The sequence below is a fragment of the Papio anubis genome, chromosome 14 (genome assembly GCF_008728515.1).
Source record: "Papio anubis isolate 15944 chromosome 14, Panubis1.0, whole genome shotgun sequence".
NCBI lineage: Eukaryota > Metazoa > Chordata > Mammalia > Primates > Cercopithecidae > Papio > Papio anubis.
Genome location: NC_044989.1, coordinates 91,970,336 through 91,992,699, shown reverse-complemented (window position 1 = coordinate 91,992,699; position 22,364 = coordinate 91,970,336). Strand labels below are relative to the sequence as shown.

The 22,364-nt window shown below is 43.2% G+C and overlaps 1 long non-coding RNA gene and 1 pseudogene across 2 annotated transcripts in view; one reads left to right on the top strand and one right to left on the bottom strand.

Moving 5' to 3' along the window:
• LOC101013385 overlaps positions 1-22,364 on the bottom strand; it is a 153,599-nt gene that overhangs the window by 34,272 nt on the left and 96,963 nt on the right. The window lies entirely within an intron of this gene.
• Positions 7,473-9,039, top strand: LOC101013019 (annotated as a pseudogene). Its single transcript, XR_004178339.1, has one exon. The product of XR_004178339.1 is annotated as a platelet-activating factor acetylhydrolase IB subunit alpha pseudogene (transcript).

The window sequence follows — 22,364 nt, the reverse complement described above, 5'->3', positions numbered from 1 at the left end:
GAAGGACACATACCCTGTTTCCTCAGAGCCAACACGTTTTCCATTCTAAATATAGCCTAAGATGACCCAAGACATCTTCAGTCCCTTGCAGGGAGACCGCAGTTTTGTAATTTTCAGCATTTCTATGATTTTGAGGAAATGAACAGTAAAGCCCGAAGCCCTTTCACTAGGATCCCCTGAGCCCAGGGACCCTAGGTCCTGGCAGACAACACTTCACCCTTTGAAAGAAGAGCCCAGGCAAGCTGCCCCTGGTGAGGAGCTCCCTTTGGCATCCAATTTTAGGAGATTCCAGAGTATTTTGTCAGCCTACTCTCTCCCTCCGGCAAAGTGAAGTGAGGCTTCTGTTCACCCAGGGTGGGTCACTGTCATCCCAGGCCCACAATGAGTAGCTCTTTCCACAACTCTTGGGATGATTCACTTCCGCCATCTCCTGAGACAGACCCAGCCCTGACAGGATTTCAGTTGGACAAAAGATTTTGGTCTCTCCTGAAATCCTTGCTGCATCACCAGCTTTTGTAGCATTTCTGCAAAGTCTAAGATACAAGACTTTCAAAGAGGGAGCGTCCGCCACAGACCTGGGGCACAGCAGTGACTCTTGGCTTGGAAGCGCTTCCCTGCTTGTTTGTAAGCCAGGGTATATTTTTACTATCTGACTGGGGCCCTGCTAATTGCTTCATGAGCACTTCTGGGGAAGTTCTCTTTCCAGGGGCCGGCGTTAACTCCTACAGCACCAGTGCTTCCCAGCCAGGATGCTCGGGGCCTGCATGAAGAGGTGCATTGCTTATCCTAAAGGGTTAATGATTGGTGATGCGAGGATGGTCATGTTGAGTTATATATAGCAAACAGCGAGCAAAGCAGGCAAGCACAAAAAAGGAAGACAGGAAAAAAACTACATGGATACACTCCCCTCCCCCCACCTTCCCTGGTCTACCCCCACCCTCCCGCAACAACACTACATATACAGACCACAGTTAAATTTGGCACAGAGACTATAGCCAAGAAGGAAAACAGATCAGGTTACACAGAGTCCTATTCAGATTTGGGCCTGGGCCTCATGGGGACAATGCTGTGCTGAGGAGAACAAGGCTGTGGTGTGTTGTCGAAAAACGCACACCCGTGCGCTTTGCTGTTCTTCCAAGCATTCGCTGGCCCGGCCCTGGGCAGCAGGTTAATTCCCTGCTCCACAGGTGGAGACAGATAAAACAAACCGAAACGGTGTAATGGGCTACAGGAAACCTTTCTTTCAGAACTTGATTCATCTCCAGAAAGGAAACACACGAGGACTTTGCTCTGGACGGTAATCTGTTTTCTTAGGGCAGCTGAGAGAGGCCTGGCGGCCAGGGTAAATACGGCAAGCGGTAGAGGGGCTTTTGGCAGGTGGAACTGCAAGGGAAGGTTGAAAAGATCACTTCCTACACTCTCTTCCCTACCAAGAGTGAGCTGTCAATCTTGCAGCAATGGAGGTGCTCTGGAAAACGGCAGTGGGGAGAGAGCGGGCCACAAGGGAGAAACCTGAGCCACAGGTGCGTGCCTGGGATACCCCCTACTCCTGCGGACCGGCTCACCTGGCAGAGCCCAGCGGAAAGATTGCTCCCAAGCTCACTGCTCGAAGTTTGCCATGTGGAAAAAGCAGGCCAGGACTTCTGGAATGCAACCCGGGTGCGTGTCAGCCTCTGCTTTGAGCAGACGAGCAGGCCTGCAGCAGGCAGGCTGCCATCGAGGGTGGCCTAAGCCTCTACTGGATGTAAAGCTGGGCACAGGGAAGGCCAGGTACATTATAGTCATTGGAATCGTCCCCACCAGCAGGCATTCAGGACACCTCGAGGAGATGAGACAGCCAGCTAGCATGTAACAGTCAGGGCTGCACAGAGCATGATAGCCAAAAGGACAATCCCCCATGCCACCATCGTGTGTGTGTCTTTTAAAAGACATTCTATCTTGTTATCCCGTTTGATCTTCACCTGACCCTAGGTGGGCCTGGCAGGGCAGGGCATCACCCTTGTTTTGCAGTGGAGGAAGTGGAGGCCCAGCAAAGCCACCTCTTGCCTGAGTGGGGACAGCTGGTTCAAAGATAGCGCTTTGCCCAGCCCTCTGGACAGACACCTCTGGACCGGTCTCTGTGGTGCAGGCAGTGGTTTGCACATTTGAGTGTGCACCCAAATCAAGGCGGCCATCTTCGGCCTGGTGTAGCCTGCTCCCCTCAGGTTAGGCCTGGGATTCCTGTGTGGGCCCGGGCCCCCAGCAGCAAGATGGGTGTCCAGTGATCTTAGTTCACACTGGGCTTTTCCATGGACACAAGCTTAGTCTGCATTGGCAAAGTAGGGACAATAGCTCAGCGTGTGTCTAGGGCTGCCTCAAACAGTGACGGACCCAGAGGATTTCATCTCCTTTCCCTGCATGATTTGTTGGGCTCTCAAACTTGAACTCCCTGTGTAAAAAGAATGTGGTTATGGGCTGAGTTATGTCTCCTCCCCCAAATTCATGTGTTTAAGTCTGAACCCTCAGTTCCTGAGGATGTGACCTTATCTGGAAATAGGACCATTGCAGATGTAATTAGTTAAGATGAGATTATACTAGAGTAGGGTGGGCCCCTAATCCAACATGACTGGTGTCCTTATGAAAGGGGGAAATTCAGACACAGACACACACAGACAGGGAGAGTGCCCTGTGAAGATGCAGGGAGAGGTCAGGGTGGTGCTTCTGTCAGCCAAGGAACAGCAGCGGCTGCTAGCGAACACCAGAAGCATGAACGATTCTCCCTCACGCGCTCGGAAGAAACCCACGCTGCCCAAGCTGAGCTTGGACTTCCAGCCTCCAGAACTTCCAGGCAATCAGTTTCAGTTGTTAAGACCCCCAGATTGTGGAGCTTTGTTATGGCCTTCCCGGAAGATGAACCCAGATGCTAAAAGGGCTGAGGAGTGGAAAACTGACGTCTGTGGTTAGTTTACCTTGAAAACCAACCATGAGGCCCCTTCCAGCTCTGTTCCACAGACATCAATTCTGTTTTATTGTTTGAACCAAGAGTAGTACTCCGCAACTGTAAACACAGTCCACAAGTTTTCTACTCCAGACCATCTCTTTAGCAGACAGAAGGAAATATCTGTCTTCCTTCGCCAAATCCTAACCCTACTTTGTTCTCAATAGAAATTATATTGTGTCTAAGTCTCCCAAAATGTCTCAAAAGCAAGACAAACACCCACTTCCTCTTTTGGAAACTGGTAGGACCCTCTACAAATTACATTCGGAGACATCACTCTTTCCCAGCCAACTTAGAAACTCAAACTCTTGTCAACTTTCCTGGTATCCCAACTTGTTCTCAAGAGAAAACTAAAAACCCATTCACATGAATAAAGTATAAATGACAGTCAAGAGCTTAAAGTGCTAGCTGTCCTAGGTGGGGAATAAGGTCACAAAGAATGTCGGTAAAGAGGCACATGTCAGGGGTGGGAGCCCACTTTGCCTTACACTCTGACCAGGTATGTAGTCTTCAATGTAAAACTCTCCCACTGGGTGGGAATTCCTCCTGGCCCATCAATGCCAGCCTCCCTGTGGCTTTGCATCAGGTTCCACCTCCTCATGGCAGCGTGGAACGCTATTCCTGTCTCTCCAATGTCCTCACACCCCAGTGACTCCAACATCCTCTAGGACCAGGGAAGTCCGCGCAGAACCTGCCACCATCCCTGGCACCCTGAAAGCCCCTTCTAAGTGACAGGAGCTTAAAGTGTAGCTTAAAGAAGGAGCTTTGGACCTGGTGGTACCTAGGGCTAAATTCTGCAGTACTCAGGTGGACCGTAAAATATGGCCATATTATTGGACTTGATGCGTGAATGCCACTCTCCTTTTCTTTGATTGTCCTGTACCTGAAATCTACCTGCTCTAGAATTGCCTCCCGGATAATGTCTCTTTTAGCCTTACTCTTCCCCCAGAGTCTCCTATCATTTATACAAGTCCTGGGTTATTGTTCCTCCACCCAGCATTACTTAATACATCAATTAATTAGAATATAGGCTTTTCAGAGAGCGAATCATATGTTTATCCATTTCCCCTTCCCATACTTCGGTGACTTACATGTAGAAGTTACTCAGTAAATATCTGTTGAAGGTTAATTCAACCTGAATTTCTTGTGTTCATCTCCTCTTGTTACCTGTTTTGGTCCCCAAATCCTTCCCACTTCAGACATTTGGTCAGCCCATCAACAGAGGTTGTCTCCTAACATACACCAAATCTAGAATGTTATACGGAGCTGAGTTCCTATTAATTCAGTGACAAAAGATGTCACAGACCTTCAGAGTTGGAAGATTCTTTAGAAAGTATTTCATCCATTTCTTTAATAAGAGGCCATGTTACTCATCCAAGGCCACACAGCTGGGGAAGCAGCAGCAGGGCCTGGCAGGAAGATGTTCTGGTGGAAGTGAGGCTATTCATCATGTCCAAGAAGATGTCATCTGGGTGGCCAGTGTCGGGTGAGGGGCTAACTCATACACTTGTTGCAAGGTTCCCTCTATTGGCCCCTGGGTATTTCTGTTTAACCTGAACACCCCTCTGCATAAGTCCAGGTACCTCCATCTGATCTTCTCTGCAGGTTATCCTCATGGGCAGCTGGATGAGGAGCTCACCCCCAATACAACCAGGCTGCAAGCACCCCTGCTCCCACCGCTGGGTGGCAGAGACACAGCCTCCTGCCCTATCTCACAAATCCATGGATGTGACCCATGGGAGTGACTTCCATTTAAAGTTTTGGGCAAATCTTAGAGATTGTTGTTTCCAACCACTGGGGAAGCTTAAAGCCAAACAGTCCTACTGGCATAGAAGTAAGCCTCATTGTTTTCTATCTGAACACATGTTTTACATCAAGAGAAGGGCTGTGGTTGGGGTAGGGAGAGCTGAAGGGAGATTCAAAGGTTCTTCAGCTCTCACAGATCTCAACCTCTTCAAAGTTTCAACCCTCAGAGCACTTAAGATGTTTCATCCCACTCAGCAGAAGTGCCTCTGCCCACACTCTCGGGTGCCACAGTGCGTGCGTGGGAACTCAGCTGTGGTCCAGAGCCAGTAAAGGAAACGGGACAGTCACCTCACTGTATTTTTCCGAGAGGATGTAATTTCTCCTTTGGGATTTGATAAGCTTCCTAAGGCATATTCACATGCACAGAGCAGGTGAGACCTGCTTGTTAATGAGGCCACATCAAGTCTCACAGGGTGATGGGTATGAATGAACTCATGCTTGAAGGAATGGGCAACTCCTACCTGGGACCTTGAGCAAGTGGGTGTGGGTCAGAGCCCAGAGTCAGGGTGGATAGGCAATTGGAAAGAGAGACAAGGTTTGCTTTTAGTGGTAACCACTTTCTAGCCTCAGCATTCTCGACTGCAGACTGGAGATAACAATAATGTCCTTCCATGATATTTGGGAGGTTGACCAAATGAAATTTCTTGTAAAAGTGCTGGGCACAGGGCAGATGAGCATCAATTCTGTGCCCAGGAAGGGATTCCAGTGCCATTGCCAGCTCCTGATTGCCTTCTTTTGAGATGATGTATTTTCTTCAAGGGAAAGGAGCAACAAGAGGGTACCTGCAGCCTATAGGACAATATAAGTCAAATTCTGGAGTAAAAGCATGGCACTTAGACTGTGTGCCAAGTCATTTGTGATCAGAGGGAAACTGAAAAGTGGCATAACAGGGTGATGGGCGGGCCCAGGAGAATTCACTATGAGTCTTGGGGGCACTGCTAGCACCTCTGCTACCTCCTAGGCGGGTCATTTCACCTCCCTGACCCAACTGTGAATTCAAGAATACCACACCCATCTCTGCACCATGGCCAGGACTCCTGCAGAATAATGCAAGGGAAGAGTGCTGGAAACGACAACCTACTGGTCACATGTGTGATGCTATTTGATGTGGTTTGGCTCTGTGTCCCCCCTCAAATCTCTTGTTGAATTACAATTCCCAGTGTTGGAGGAGAGGCCTGGTGGGAGGTGAGTGAATCACGGGGGCGGACTTCCCCCTTGCTGTTCTCATGATAGAGTTCACGAGATCTGGCTGTTTGAAAGTGTGTAGCACTTCCCCCTTATCTCTCTCTCTCTCTCTCCGGCGTGAAGATGTGTTAGCTTCCCCTTCGTCTTCTGCCATGATTGCAAGTTTCCTGAGATCTCCCAGCTATACGTCCTGTACAGCCTGTGGAACTGCAAATCAATCAAACCTCTTTTCTTCATAAATTACCCAGTTGCAGGTAGTTCTTTATCACAGTGTGAGAATGGACTAATACATTATTGTTATTGTTAAAGGAAAACAGAAGGGGCCAGGAGGAAGAGGAGGAAGGAAAAGAGGGGAGAAATGAGGAAAGAGAGGGAAAGGAGAAAGAGGGAGGAGAGAGAAGGGGGATTGCTTCAAAAAAATAAAAATAAACTTTTTATTTTAGAATAGGTTTAAATTTCTAGAAAAGTTGAGAATAGTCCAGAGAGTTTCCCTAGATATCATACCCAGTTTCTCTCGTTGTTACTATCTTGCATTAATGAGGTACTTTTTACCACAGTTAATGGCCAAAGTTGATACATATTAACTAAAATCACCCTTCATTCAGATTTCCTTAATTGACCCAGCATCCTTCTTCCACTACAGAACACCATGTTACACTGAGTTGTTGCATCTCCTTAGGCTTCTCTTGGCTGTGACAATTTCTTAGACTTTCCTTGTTTCTGATGACCTTGACAGTTTTGAGGAACACTAGACAGGTATTTTGTAGAATGTCCCAACATTGGGATTTGCCTGGTGTTTTCTTCTATGATTATTGGGAGAAGACCACACAAGTAAAGTGCCACTTTCATCACATTCTATCAGGAACACATACTATCAACATGACGTCACGCTTCATGTTGACCATGATCGTCTGACTGAGGCAGTGTTTGTTGGACGTCTCCACTGTGAAGTTTCTCCCCCTGCCGCCTCTCCACACTGTACGCTTGGAAAGGAAGTCACTGTGTGCAGCCCATACTTAAGGCGGGGGGAATTATGCTCCACCTCCTTGGGGGTGGAGTATTACATAAATGACCTGAAGTTCCACTGCACTCTGGAGATGTGCCTATTCTCTGCCATTTACTTATTCATATGTATATGATTAAATAGATATATAAATGTAAATCAGTATGGAGTCACGCAGATTTATTTTCTACTTGGGTTATTTATAAACCAATACTACTTTGTTGCTGAAATTGTTCCAGCTTTGGCCATTGAAAGCTTTTTCAAGTGGTTACTGTGTCCCCTTGACCTGTGTGTTACTGTTTGTTCTTCTGAGCACGTTCTCACTTTCTGGCCCTGTGAAATGCTCCTCCAGGCTCATCTTGTACATTCCCCGCCTGTCCTAGAATCAGCCATTTCTCCAGGAAGGCTGAGTTCCTTTTATTAAATGGTGTTAAGAACAGCTGGGGGCAGTGGCAGCAGCGTTGTGATGTCAGGGCGTTGGGGCAGCTCCTGTGACAGACGGAGCTGGAGCGGTGGGGCAGTGGCAGAGTCTGGCGCCCGGGAGAGTGGAATGAATCTTACTTGTTGAATATCTTCTGGTTACTAGTTGGATTCATTTGTAAAAGAATCATTTTCCCCTGTGTGGAAGACACTTAGTGGCATATTTAAATTATAAGTCCATGGATCAAAAAGCTTTTTGATTTCCCAAAGGAGGGACATACCACTATATCAGATGAGCTTGACATGACAGCCAAGATGGTGCTGTCCCAGAGACAATGAGATGAACTCAATCGAGCTATAGCAGATTATCTTCGTCCAAATGGCTACGAAGAGGCATATTCAGTTTTTAAAAAGGAAGCTGAATTAGATATGAATGAAGAATTAAAGTAGGCTGGAGTTTTGGGGAAAAAAGGGACATCTGTTATTAGATAACAAAAGAAGGTTATGGAATTAGAATCAAAGTTAAATTAAGCAAAAGAAGAATTTATGTCAGGTGGATCTCTTGGTCAGAAACAAGACCCAAAAGAATGGGTATTTTCTGCCAGAAAAATATGCATTGAGTGGTGACAGGAGTCCAGTCACTCGAGTCATATTCCATCCTGTGTTCGATGTTACGGTCTCCGCTTCAGAGGATGCTACAATTAACGTGTGGGATTATGAGACTGGAGATTTTGAACAAACTCTTAAAGGGAGGACATACAGACAGGATATTTCATTCGACCACAGTGGCAAGCTTCTGGCTTCCTGTTCTGCAGCTATGACCATTAAACTCTGGGATTTTCGGGACTTTGAATGCATCAGAACCACGCACGGCCAAGACCACAATGTTTCCTCAGTAGCCATCATGGCCAGGGGAGATCATACAGTGTCTGCCTCAAGGGATGAAGCTATAAAAATGTGGGAAGGGCAAACTGGCTACTGTGTGAAGACGTTCACAGGACACAGAGAATGGGTGCGTATGGTATAACAAAATCAAGATGGCACTCTGATAGCCAGCTGTTCCAACGACCAAACTGTGTGCGTATGGGTCATAGCAACAAAGCAATGCAAGGCTGAGCTCCGAGAACATGAGCATGTGGTAGAATGCATTTCCTGGGCTCCAGAAAGCTCATATTCTTCCATCTCTGAAGCAACAGGCTCTGAGATTAAAAGAAAAAGTGGTAAACCTGGGCCATTCTTGCTGTCTGGATCCAGAGACGAGACTATGAAGATATGGGATGTCAGTACTGGCGTGTGCCTTATGACCCTCGTGAGTCATGATAACTGGGTGCGTGGAGTTCTGTTCAATTCCAGGGGAAAGTTTATTTTGAGTTGTGCTGATGACAAGACCGTACGCCTATGGGATCACAAGAACAAGCAATGCATGAAGACCCTCACCACGCATGAACACTTTGTTACCTCCTTGGATTTCCACAAGACGGCACCCTATGTGGTCACTGGCCGCGTAGATCAAACAGTAAAAGTGTGGGAGTGCCATTGATTGCGTCTCCTTCGGCCCCTCCTCCCTCTTTTCCTCCGGATGCACTCTGATGATACCATGGTTACCCCATTGAGCACTGTTTAAATAAATATTGTTCTTTCATGTAAATTATTCTGGATGTAGATTGAGCTTATTAAATGTTACACACAAAGTAAAAAAAAAAAAAAAAAAAAAAGAACAGCATTAAAAACTAAGACGTAAACACTAGGTGTGCTCATTGCTACTGGGATGACACTTCTTCAGGCCCTGTCAGGAGACAGAACAAGGAAATATATACCAACCCATATCTGTAAGTATATTGTACATATCCATCTACATCTATTTTGAGCTGAACTCGATTCCACGTTGATGTCCCCAACACTAACCGCTGTCATATGAATCACTGCAGCCTTCCCTGCCTGCTTGTCTGTAGCATCCCCTCCAACAAGGAGAAACCTGGCTCCCACCATCCTCCATCCAGTGACTTCACATTTCAGAGTGCGTGACTAGTGGCTTCAGAACTTATATCCTTTTGGGAAAGAGCTTTATCTACTAGAATACAGGATTGTGAACAGTTCCTTATGTTTTTAGTCTTACAGTCTCCACTCACTTCCAATGCCACTTGGTCAGCACGTTTTCCTCCCACCCCTTCAGTGGAATTATTTTATACATTTGTAATACAGATAGTCTTCTGTCATATTCACCATCTCATCTTGGAATCCCCCAACATCTTTAATTATTTTTTTAAATTTGCATATGTTCAGGTTCACTCTTTGTGATGTAAAATTCCATGGGTTTTGAAAAATGCAGTGTCGTGTATTCACCACCACAGTATCATACACAATAGTTTTACCACTCTAAAAAAAAACCTCATGTGCTTTCCCGACTCTACTCTTCCCTCTCTCCAGGCCCCTGGAAAGCACTGATTCAATTACCATCTCTATAGTTCTACCTTTTCTAGAACATAATATAAATGGATAAGCTTTTTTCAGTAAACAATATGCATTTAAGTTTTATCTATGTTTTTACATAGCCTGATAGTTCATTTATTTATATCTCCGAATAGTATTCCTTTATATGCATGTACTACAGTTTATTAATCTATTCACCTACTGAAAGACATGCTGGTTTTCCAGATCTTGGCAATTATGAATAATGTTGTCACACACATTTGCATGCAGGTATTTTGTGGATTTAGTTTTCAACCAGTTGGGTAAACATCTAGGAGTATGCTTGCTGATTCATACAGTAAAATAATGTTTAACTTTTTAAGAAACTTCCAAACGTCTTTTAAAGTAGCTGTACTATTTTGCCTTCCCACCAGAAATGAATGTGGGTTCTTATTCTTCTAAATTCTCACAGCAATTGGTATTGTTGGTTTTTTTTGTATACTAGCCATTCCAATAGGTGTGTGGTGAAAGCTCACTCTTGTATTCATTTGCATTTCCTTAATGACAGATGATGTTTCACATGCTTATTTACCATTTGTAAGGTGTGTGTATATATATACATATACACACACACACACACACACATATATGTACAAATGTGTATGTCATATGTATACACACACACACAAATATCATCTTTGGTGGTGATTTGGAGGTGTCTGTTCAGATTTATTCATTTTTTTCAATTGGATTACTTGTTCTCTTTTTGTTGACTTTTAAGATTTCTTAAAATATTTTGGATACAAGTTTCTTATCAGGTTCATGTTTTGCAAATATTTCTTCTCAGTCTGCAGCTTGTGTTTCCATTATCTTAACAGAATCTTTCACAGAGCGGAAGTTTTTAATTTTAATAAAGTCCAATTTCTCTACTTTTTTTTTCTTTCATGGTTCATGCTTTTGGTAGTGTATCTAAAAATTTCTCACCAAAGCCAAGGTCACATAGATTTTCTTCTTATGTTTTCTTCTATAAGTTTTATAAATGTGCATTTTAAATTTAGGTTTATGATCCATTTTGAGTTAGCTTTTGGGTAAGTTGCAAGTTCTGTGTCCAGATTCATTTAGCCTATGAACATCCAATTGTTCCAGCACCACGTGATGAAAAGACTTCACTTTCTCCATTGAGCTGCCTTTGCGCCTCTGTCAAAAGTGAGTTTATTATACTGTGTGGGTGGGTCTATTTCTGGCCTCTTCAGTTGTTGACTTACATGTCCTTTTTTTTGCCGATACCACACCGTCTTGATTATTATAGCTTTATAGTAATTCTTGAAATGAAGGACTCTGAGTACTCCAACTTTGATCTTCTTCTTCAGTATTGTGTTAGCTGTTCTAGGCTTTCTGCTTGTTTATATGAATTTTAGAATCAGTTTATCAATATCTAAAAAATAACCTGCTGGGATTTTGAATTGGATTGCTCTGAATAAGTTAGAAATACTTCACATCTTAACAGTACCAAGTCTTCCAATCGATAAGCAGGGACTGTCTTGCCGTTTATTTAGATTATTTTATTTTGCCACTATTGTCTAGCTTTTTGCATACAGTTTCCATACAGATTGTGTCAAATTTATAACTAAATACTGATTTGGGGGGATGCTATTGTAAATGGTAATGTAATTTTCATTTCAAATTCTGATTATTCGTTGTATATAGAAAAGCAATTGACTTTGGTATATTTTCTTTGTATGCTGTGTCCTTGTTATATTCACCTTTTCCAATGAGGTTTTCACCTTTTTTTGTGTGTGTAGATTATTTGGTATTTCCTACATAGACAATGTATCTACTAATAAAGACTATTTTTATTTCTTTTTGTCCAGCCCGTATATCTTTCTTTTAATTCTTTTTCTTATTGCCCTAGCTGGGACTTCCAGTATGATGTTCAATAGGAGTGGTGAGAGAGGACATCCTTGCCTTATTCCTGATTTTAGGGGGAAAGCACCCAGCCTCTCACCAATAAGTATGATGTTTAGTGCAGGCTTTTTGTACATGTTCTTTATCAAGTTGAAGAAATTCCCTCTGTTTCTAGTTTGCTGAGAGATTGTATTGTAGATAGGTATTGATTTGTTTCAAATACTTTCTCTGTATCAGTTGATATAGTCATGTGATTTATCTTCTTTAGCCTATCGATGTGGTAAATTACATTGATTTTTGAATGTCAAACCAGCTTTGTATACATGGAATAAATCCCGCTTGGTTATGGTATATAACATTACTAAATATGATTCAATAATATTTTTTAAAGATTTTTTTGTGTCTATGATTATGAGAGATACTGGTCTGTAGTTGTTCCTTTCTTAAAATGTCTTTACCAGGTTTTAGTGTCAGGGTGATATACTGTGCTATGGTCTGAATGTTTGTGTTCCCCCAAATTCATATGTTGGAATTCTAACTTCCAAGGTGATTGTATTAAGAAGTGGGGCCTTTGGGAAGTACTTAGATCATGAGGGTGGAGCCCTTATGAATCGGTGATCCCTTATAGAAGAGACCTAAGTGCCCTTATAGAAGAGGCCTAAGAGAGACTCCTCATCCCCTCCACCACGTGAGGACACAGCTAGAAGAAACCATTTATGAAGCAGAGAGCGGTCCCTCACTGGACACCAAACCTGCCAGAGCCTTGCTCATGGACTTTCCAGGCTTCAGAATTGTGAACAATAAATTTCTATTGTTTATGAGCCACCCAGTTTGTGTGGTGTTTTGTTACAGCAGCCTAAATAGACTAAGATAACTGACCTCATAGAATGAGTTTGGAACCATTGCCTCTGCCTCTGTTTTTTGGAAGATATTGTGGAGAATTGTTATTATTTCCTCTTTAAGTGTTCTGTTGAATGTACCAGTGAAACTACCTGGGCATAGTGCTCTCTTTTCTGGAAGGTTTTAAATTACTCAATCTCTTTGAATGTAAGACTACTCTCCTTTGGGGAGTTTTGATAGTTTGTGTCTTTGAAGGAATTGTTTCACTTCACCTTAGTTATATTTATGAGCATGAAGTTTTTGTTGTATTAATTAACCTTTTGATGTCTATGGGATCAGTTGTGATGCCCTCTCTTTTGTTTCTAATGTTAATAATGTGTGTCTTTTCTCTCTTCATTGGCCTGACTAAATGTTTATCAATTTTATTGATCTTTTCCAAGAACCAGCTTTTGTTTTATTGATTTTTCTCTGCTGTTTTCTTGTTTACAATGTTATTAATTTCTGTTCTAATTTTTATTAGTTATCTTATTTTCCTTGCTTTAGGCTTAAATTAAATTAGGTTTCTTTCTTTAGTTTCTTAAGATGGAAACCTGAATGATTGACTGTATATCTTTTTTTTCTAATAAATATATGTTTAACATTATAAATTCCCATTGTTCTGTTTTTTGTCACTACAGGTGACATTATAGTTTGCATTTTAAAAAATTCTATGTGAGTGAAATCTTGCTGCTTGTATGTTTTTTCCTCTGCTTTCTTTCACTCAGCAAAATTGTTCTCAGATTCATCCGTATCCTTGCATGTATCAATAGTCTTTCTTTTCCTTCTTTTTTAGATAGAGTCTCACTCTGTCACCCAATCTGGAGTGCAGTGATGTAATCACAGCTCACTGCCATCTGGACCTCCTGTGCCCAAGCAATCCTCCCACCTCAGCCTCCTGAGTAGCTGGGATTACAGGTGTGTGCCACCACGCTTGGCTAATTTTTTTGTATTTTCAGTAGAGACAGGGTTTCACCATGTTACCCAGACTGGTCTCAAATTCCTGAGTTCACGTGATCTGCCCCAACCTCCCAAAGTGCTGGGATTACAGGTGTGAGCCACTGCCCAGCTGTCTGCTTCTTCTTATTGCTTGATAGTACTCCATTATATGGATGTGCCTCAGTCCATTTATCTGTTGCTGTACCTTTTGGATCATTTTCAGTTTTAAGTGATTGAAAATAAAGCTGCTATTAACAATCATGTAAGAATGTTTTGTGGACATATGCTTTCATTTCTCTGAGTAAATACCTAAGAATAGAATGGCTGAGTAATATAGTACATGTATGTTTACCTTTTAAGAAGCTGCCTATCTGTTCTACAAAGTGGAGGTACCCTTCCATTCATATCAGCAACATATAAGAGTTCCAGTTCCTCCACATCCACACCAACACTAGGTGTGGTCAGTATTTTTATCTTTAGACATTGTAATCCATGTGTAATAGTATCTCATTGTTGTTTAACTTTGCATTCCCCTAGTTACTAATGGCATTGTGCTTATTTTCCATCCATACATCTTCTTTGGTGAAACAAATGTTCAATTTTTTTGTTCCATTTATAAAATTGGATTGTTTCCTTACTGAGATTTTGAGAGTTTAAAAAATTTTCTGGATTCAAGTCTGTTATCAGATATGTGATTCGCAAAATGTTCTCCTAGTCTGTGGCTTATCTTTTCATCCTCTTAATGGTGTCTCTACCACAAAGTGAAAGTTCTTAAATTTTATTAAGTTCAATTTATCAATTTATTTATGTGTCTTGCTTTTGCTCTTATATCTAAAATGTATTTGCCTAACTCAAAGTCTCAAGGATTTTCTCCCATATTTTCTTGTAGAATTTATATAGTTGTACCTTCTAAAATTAGGTCTATAGTCAATATTGAGTTAACTTTTATATAGGGTGCAAAATATTCCTTCAAGTTCGGTTTTTCATCCATGTGGATATTCAATTGTTTCAGAACCATTTGTTCAAAGAGTATCCCTTTTTCCACAGAACTATCTTTGCACCTTCATTGAAAATCAGTTGTCCATATATATGTAGGTCTATTTCCGAAAATATATTTTGTTCTATTGATTTATTTGTCCATGTGTATGCCACATTGTTTTCTATTCCTGGGACTTTATAATAAGATCTGAAATCACGTAATGTTAATCCTCCAACGTTTTCTTCTTTTTCAAAATTCGTTTGGCTTTTCCAGATCTATTGTGTTTTCATTTGAATTTTAGGATCAGTTTGTCAATCTCTACAAAACAAAATACTATGTATCAATTTTGAAAAGAAGTACTATCCTGACAATATAGTCCTCTGACCCTGAATGTGGTATGTTATTTAGGTTTTATTTAATTCCTCTCAGGAATACTTTGTAGTTTTCAGTATACAGGTCTTCCCCATCCTTTGACAGGTTTATCCTAAGTATTTTTATATTTCTGATATTATTATAAATGGCACTCTATTTCACTTTCTGATTGTTCGTTGTTAATCATATAAATGCAGTTGACTTTTCAAATATTGACCTTACAGTTTGTACCCTTTCTAAAGTCACTTATTAGTTCTAGTATCTTTTTGTAGATTCACATATTTTTGCCATTTTTTTGTTTTGTTTTATGAAAGAGGATATATTTGGTCTCTATTGGCCTTAATTGGAAATTGGGAGGATATGCTTTTTAAAAGTATATGTATTTTTTTTTTTTTTTTTGGTGAGACAGAGTCTCACTCTTTTTGCCAAGGCTGGAGTGCACTGGCGCGATCTGGGCTCACTGCAACCTCCACCTCCCAGGTTCAAGCGATTCTCCTGCCTCAGCCTCCCAAGTAGCTGGGATTACAGGCACCCACCACCACGTCCAGCTAATGTTTTTGTATTTATAGTAGAGACGGGGTTTCACCATGTTTGACCAGGCTGGTCTCGAACTCCTGACCTCAGGTGATCCACCCACCTTGGCCTCCCAAAGTGCTGGGATTATAGGTATGAGCCACTGTGCCCGGCCCTAAAAGTGTATCTTTCTAAGGTCAGTTAGCTCATGGATGGAGTGGTTATTTGAAATCAGGGCATGGAGGTAGCAAGAGCCAGCAGGCATGGAAACAGTGAGTCTGGTCTACTCTGGCGGTGGCCCATAAGAGGATAATTCTTAGAACACTCTGCCCTAGTAATGAGAGCAAGATATGTGAGGACTGGCTTGGGAGTAACTTCTGTGGATGAGAGTATTAAACCCCATGACGATTTAGTGTCCATCCTTAAGGGCTGCTTGCCAAAGTGTGAGACAACCATGTAATGGGATACTCTGCAGTCACTAAACCAGATGGCAAAAAGGTCATTGCCATGGAAAACGCTTGTGGGTTATTACTGTATTAGTTTCCTAATGTTGCATTAAATACGTAGTCATGAATATGGTTGCTCTTTGTAAGCATAGGTTCTGAGGCTTAGGCAAGGAATGTTGGGGGTGATATTTAAAGTTCTGCCCTTATACAATTGCCAAATAAAAATTGGCACGATTCAAATCACTATGTGCAAATAGAGTAACATTTTTATAAGAAAAAATGTGTGTACAGTAAAAAATTATTGGCAGTGTTTGTTCTTTACCCTCTAAAATATTTTACCATAAACATGTATCACTAGGATACTGTGAGCAGCTTACATGAAACCTAAACTGATACAAATCCATTTGTATGGTGGAACTCAAGGTGCGTCTTCCCATAGACACAATGTTTCTGGGGTGATTGGAGCCCTATGACTTTCCACAAAAGATTTTAATAATAAGACTCTATGCCCCAGGCCTTATTTCTAGTGGGCAGTAATTTCAAGTTCAATTCAAGATGCCAGGAATAAATGGCTGTGTCCCCCTCATTCACCCACCCATGAAGAGGCATCAGCGGGTAAGGTGGCTGGTGAACAGGAGCTGTTCACATCACATCGACATAAGAAAATGCCATACCCTATGTTCACAAGAATGTATGTTCCACTCTAGGCGAGGAGGAGCACAGCTGCCTCACAGCTGCTGCACACTGGGGCTGGCCTCTTCATAGGCATGTCTGTATGTGTGTGCATGTGTGTGTGTATGCATGTGCAAAAATGTGTACGCATGAACGCACGAGGGGACACGTCAGTATGCACGTGTGTGTGTGGCAGGTGATCTGAGTTCATTTATGTTGTTTCTTTTCCCAGAAGAAGAAAAGAGTCCACCAAGAGAGATTTTGTTTGAGGGTATAGGTTTTACTGCAGATATCTTGAGACGTCTTTGAGAGGGTTTTCTCTCCCTGTCCTTACCTCTCCCCTCTCTCGCCTCCCATTCTCTCCAGCCTCACTGTGCAGTCGGTGACTGATTACATAAACTGTGGAGCATCCGCTCCATAGAGTCCTAGTCAGCAAGATAAGGGGGCATTGGATAATGACGTGCCCAACAGTGTGGATAAATCTCCAGAGAATTATGCTGAGCAAAAAAGACATACACACCATGAGTCTATTATTCTTGAAATGACAACATTATAAAAATGAAGAACAGATTATTGGTTGCCAGAGATTAAGGAGAAGAGGATGGTAGGAGGTATGGCTATAAAAAGGCAACAAGAGGAACCCTGTGGTGATGGATACACAGACCCTACATATGGGATAAGATTGCATGGAACTAAACACACATGCATGTGTGCACACACACAATGAGGACAAGTAAAAGTATATCAGTGCCAATATTCTGGCTGTGCTATTATACTATCATATAAGATGTTATCTTTAGGGGAAACTGGATAAAGGGCACACAATGTTTTTCTGATTTCCTACAACTGCAGAAGAATTTACAATGATCTCCAGATTAAAAAACTTAATTTTGGCCTGGGCCTGGTGGTTCACACCTGTAATCCCAGCACTTTGGGAGGCCAAGGCAGGAGGATCGCTTGAGACCAGGAACTTGAGACAAGCCTGGGCAACATAGTAAGAAGCTATCTCTACAAAAGTAAAAAAAATTAGCCTGATGTATTGGCGTGTGCCTCTGGTTCCAGCAACTTGAGAGGCTGAGGTGGGAGGATTGTTTAAGCCCGTGTGGTTGAGGCTACAGTGAGCCATGTTTGAGCCACTGAACTTCAGCCTGGGTGGGAGAGTGAAACCCTGTCTCAAAAAAAAAAAATTATATATTTTTTTTAAAAAAGCTTAATTTTAGAAAAGCGAGACAGAAATAAAGATTTTTCTCATATAAAAACTGAGGGAATTCCTAGCGAGTAGATCTGTCCTAAGGACAGCTTTGCAGAAGCTCTTCAGGCAGAAGGAAAACCTTATTAGTCAGAAACTGGGGTCGGCATCAAGCAGAGACGCAGGGCAGAGAAAGCATAAATGAAGGTAAAATAAGATCGTTTGTTTTCCTTATTTTTTTTATTTAATTTATTTTTTATTGAGGTAAAATATACATATATAATTTACCATCTTTACCATTTTAAGTGTATCGTTCCAGGTAATAAATACATTGTGTTCCTTTTTTTCCCTACTTCCCCTACTCTCTTCTCCTTTATAGTCCCTGTTCTTCGTCGATCTAAATTACTAATTGTGGTTTTGCAGCTTTCTTCCTACGTTTCGGAGCCAGTTTTTGTTCAAGTGTCAAGCATGTTTTTTTCTTGCAGACTTGGGGTAGGCCTTATACCCATGGGTGGGTGGCTGGAAGGGCCTGAAAATAACCCTGATGACACAGGGTTCTCCCTGGGTGCCCCTGCCTCTCCCAGCCATGGACTCCAGTCTCTCTGAGAAGCCATAACAGCTTTTGTTAGAGGGGACTACAGATGCCCTTGGCATGTGGGTGTTGTCTAGGGCTATGGCTGCGAGTGACAGATGAATGGGCATTGGAGTCAGGCCGACATGAATCCAAACCCCAGCTCTGCCTCTTAGCAGCTACGTGATCTTGGGCAATCTACTTAACCTCTCTGGTCTCCAGTCTCATGTGCAATAATACTTTTCAGGGTGGCCGTTGTCAGTTACAGGACCTAACACATGGGATAGGCGCCATCACATAATGGATGCTGTTCATTTCCTTCCCTTTTACGATATGTATCACTGTTCTTTCCAGTGAGTAGACAGTTGCCACACTCATATAGGAGACTCCATTCCTTATCCACATTCATAGGTAAGAGCTGCAGTGCTCCATCTTTTCCTGAGAGTTTATTCTCTGCAGGGAGGAAAACATAACTGTCACTTCTCAGTTGTCCTCCAAACTTAGGTGAGGATCAAGTTTTGTAGGAGGTCTTGCAGCTTAGGAAAACAGATCGAAATCCAAACAGCCTGATGAAGCAATAACCCCACCTTCTCCCAGTCCCTAAATCCCCTTGAGAGTAGAGGGGCATTGTGTTGCCTTCCTGGTGGTTCCAAAAGCTAGACATCTGGACTTCAATGCAATTCCACAGTCCATTCTTTGTCCAGCCGTCAAAATTGTGTCTTTAGACATTTAAAATAAGTTAGCAAGGCTTGAAAAGCCCCCATGCCTGACCCAGCCTCCTGTCTCTCCACTCTCCCCGTGGCTTACACTGCCCCAGCCACGCTCATCTTTCTGTGTCTCAACTTGACAAACTCATTCCATCTCAGGACCTTTGCACTTGTTGGTCCTGCTGCCTGGAAGGCTCTGCCCCTGATCTGAGCATGCAAGCCCTTCATCATCTTGTCCCAGTTCCAGGACTGCCCCAGCAGGCAGCCTTCCCTGAACATTGTTGAAAGCAGAACCCCTCCCTCCTCCTCCCTTGGCAGCCCTCTTAATTTCTCCCTGTTTGCCCCACAGCATTCACCACAGTCTAAAACCACCTCACTCACTTACATGCTTACTTGAGTTTTCTCCATTTCCGCCTTCAGGAACACCAGCTCCATGGGACAAGAGACTATGACTGAGAAATCCCTGGTGCCCTGATCTAGGCCCAGCACTCAATGTGGGTGAGTCCCAATATCTATTTATAAATGAATGACTGTCCCTTCCCTCCTTGGCGTAGGGACTCACACTCTGCAACAGCGTCTCTGGTCCCTGACCCCCCTGGAGAGCTATTTGTGGATCCCAAGCCATTCCCAGACCACATAGCTGGTAGCTGGCACAGGGAGAAGCATGCCACGGTCCAGTGACCCCAGACAGTCATTTAGGATGTGATATGGTTTGGCTGTGTCGCCACCCAAGTCTCAACTTGAATTGTATCTCCCAGAATTCCCACGTGTTGTGGGAGGGACCTGGGGTGAGGCAATTGAATCATGGGGGCCGGTCTTTCCTGTGTTATTCTCGTGATAGTGAATAAGTCTCACGAGATCTGATGAGTTTATCAGGGGTTTCCACTTTTGCTTTTTCCTCATTATTCTCTTGCCGCTGCCATGTAAGAAGTGCCTTTCATCTCCTGCCATGATTCTGAGGCCTCCCCAGCCATCTGGAACTATAAATCCGATTAAATCTCTTTTTGTTCCCAGTTTCAGGTATGTCTTTATCAGCAGCAAGAAAATGAACTCATACAGGATGTTAGCCCCAAGGATAACATTTTTGCAAGCTGGCAGACCTGGGCAGGAGATTCTTTTCTTTTCTTCTTTTTTTTTTAATTTTTATATTATATAAAGATGGGTCTCACTATGTTGCCCCCAGGCTGGTCTTGAACTCCTGGGCTCAAGCGATCTACCACTTGGCCTCCCAAAGTGCTGGGATTATATGCGTGAGCCACTGTGCCTGGCCATGAAGGTTCTGAATAAGGAGTAACAGTGCATGTCTCCACTCATATGCAGCCATGTATCCTGACTGCTTGCGATTAGGGAGCAGTGCTAATTCAGCAGACACCAAGGCAAAGAAATTGCACCTAGGGAAGATTTGCTTCTTATTCTCTGTATCCCATGTCACCCCCCACCCCCTCTAGCTGAGATGCACCCCACGCTCCCAGCAGCCCTCACGCTGAGGAATAAGCAACTCAGCTGCCTGTCCCGCATCCTGCCAAGCTGCAGCCAAGACCAGAGGGACTTTCCCCGCCCCCACCATACATGCGCGTCTATCCACAGAGGAACATCTATCAGGGCCTCCTGGAGAGAAATGACTACTCCATAAAGATTTCATTTTTGTTGGAGTCTATCCACAGCTCTATAGAGTCATAAAAATTCAATAGGAAACTTCCATTAAAAAAGAGGCATAATTAAAAAGACATAGGGACAGCTCCAGCAGAGGTTGAAGATTAAAGACCAAGAGGCCCAACACAGATAGGGGAATTTTATGAGCTATCAAAGAAAGAAAAACACACCACACAGAAAATGCACGCAGTAGAGACGGTCCTGCCACTTTGAGTGAGGTGAGCAGACCAGACCGGGGTGCTGGTCTCTGAAGATGGGGGCAGGCACTCAGGCCCGGTGTGACACAGTAGCGCTCTAGAAACACTGCAGCTCCAAGTACTGGGAGCCAGTGGGATGTCAAGTCTCCACTGTCGGACAGCCCCGCCCTTGTTGGATCCACAGAGGTCTGAGGCTCAGGACAAAGATAACCCTCTGAAATTTCATGACCCCAGGAGCTGAATTGTTACCCCAGTGGTCATGGGGCTGGAGAAAGAGCTTTTAACTAACCTCTGGGAGACTGGATCCTGAGCCAACATTCAATCAAAACACTCAGCTTCAAGGTACCAACTTGCTTTTCATTAGACTATTTTTCTTTTTTTTTGTTTTGTTTTGTTTTGTTTTTGTTTTGAGACGGAGTCTCGCTCTGTTGCCCAGGCTGGAGTGCAGTGGCACAATCTTGGCTCACTGCAAGCTCTGCCTCCTGGGTTTATGCCATTCTCCTGCCTCAGCCTCCTGAGTAGCTGGGACTACAGGCGCCTGCTACCACGCCTGGCTAATTTTTTTGTATTTTTAGTAGAAATGGGGTTTCGCTGTGTTAGCCAGGATGGTCTCGATCTCCTGACCTTATGATCCACCTGCCTCACCCTCCCAAAGTGCTGGGATTACAGGTGCAAGCCACCATGCCCGGTCTCATTAGACTATTTTGTGATTACAAATACAATAGATGTTCATTGTAGAAATTTTGGAAATACAGAAAAGCAAAATGAGGATTAAAATTGACTGTCATCTTTCAATCTATCTATATGCATCTATCACCTTGACATTTTTGTCTCTCAATCTTTGGAAAAATACAGGTCATAAAGAAGAAAATAAGAAAATAACAGGCTTGGATACTGGAAATCTGGGCAGGATAAGGGGAAAACTGCCATCCAAAGCAAACCAGAGACACAAAATGGCTGAGTTGTGGACAAAGTTTAGCAGTTACAGAGCAATCCTGCCCATCAGAATCCCAGGTAGCTCAAAGGAGAAACTGAGGCTTAAACAATGTGGGTGGGAAGGGAAGAAATGCAGAGGGATCCTCGGGGTTTTACAACCAAAAAGAAACAGTAAGGTTTGATCGCCCCTCTGCAAAGCCCATGAGTATGTGTACATTTCTGTCTCCATTTCCAAATTTGACACAGTCAGTGATGATGGCGGCTTCCGGAGTTAGCACCCTTCGCCCCATCTAAGCTATAACTGTGGTGGTGAGACCCACGTTTCTGGAGATGGGGTCACTGCTTTACCTGCAGTACTGGAGGCTGGGAGCCATGAGCCCTTAGGGGTCATTCCTAAAGAGAACAGTGAGCCCCAGATATCCATAAACATAATTTCACAATTGGGAAGAGGCAGCTCTTGTTATTGCATCATCATCACGATGATGCTGAAGATGGCAATCAGAGTAAGTGAGCAGTGCCTTAGACCAGGGCTGAACCACCTCTTTGGGTATAAGAGAGATTTAGAACACAATAAAAAGTGCTTTCCAGTGACTTTTTTTCCAGTAAAAC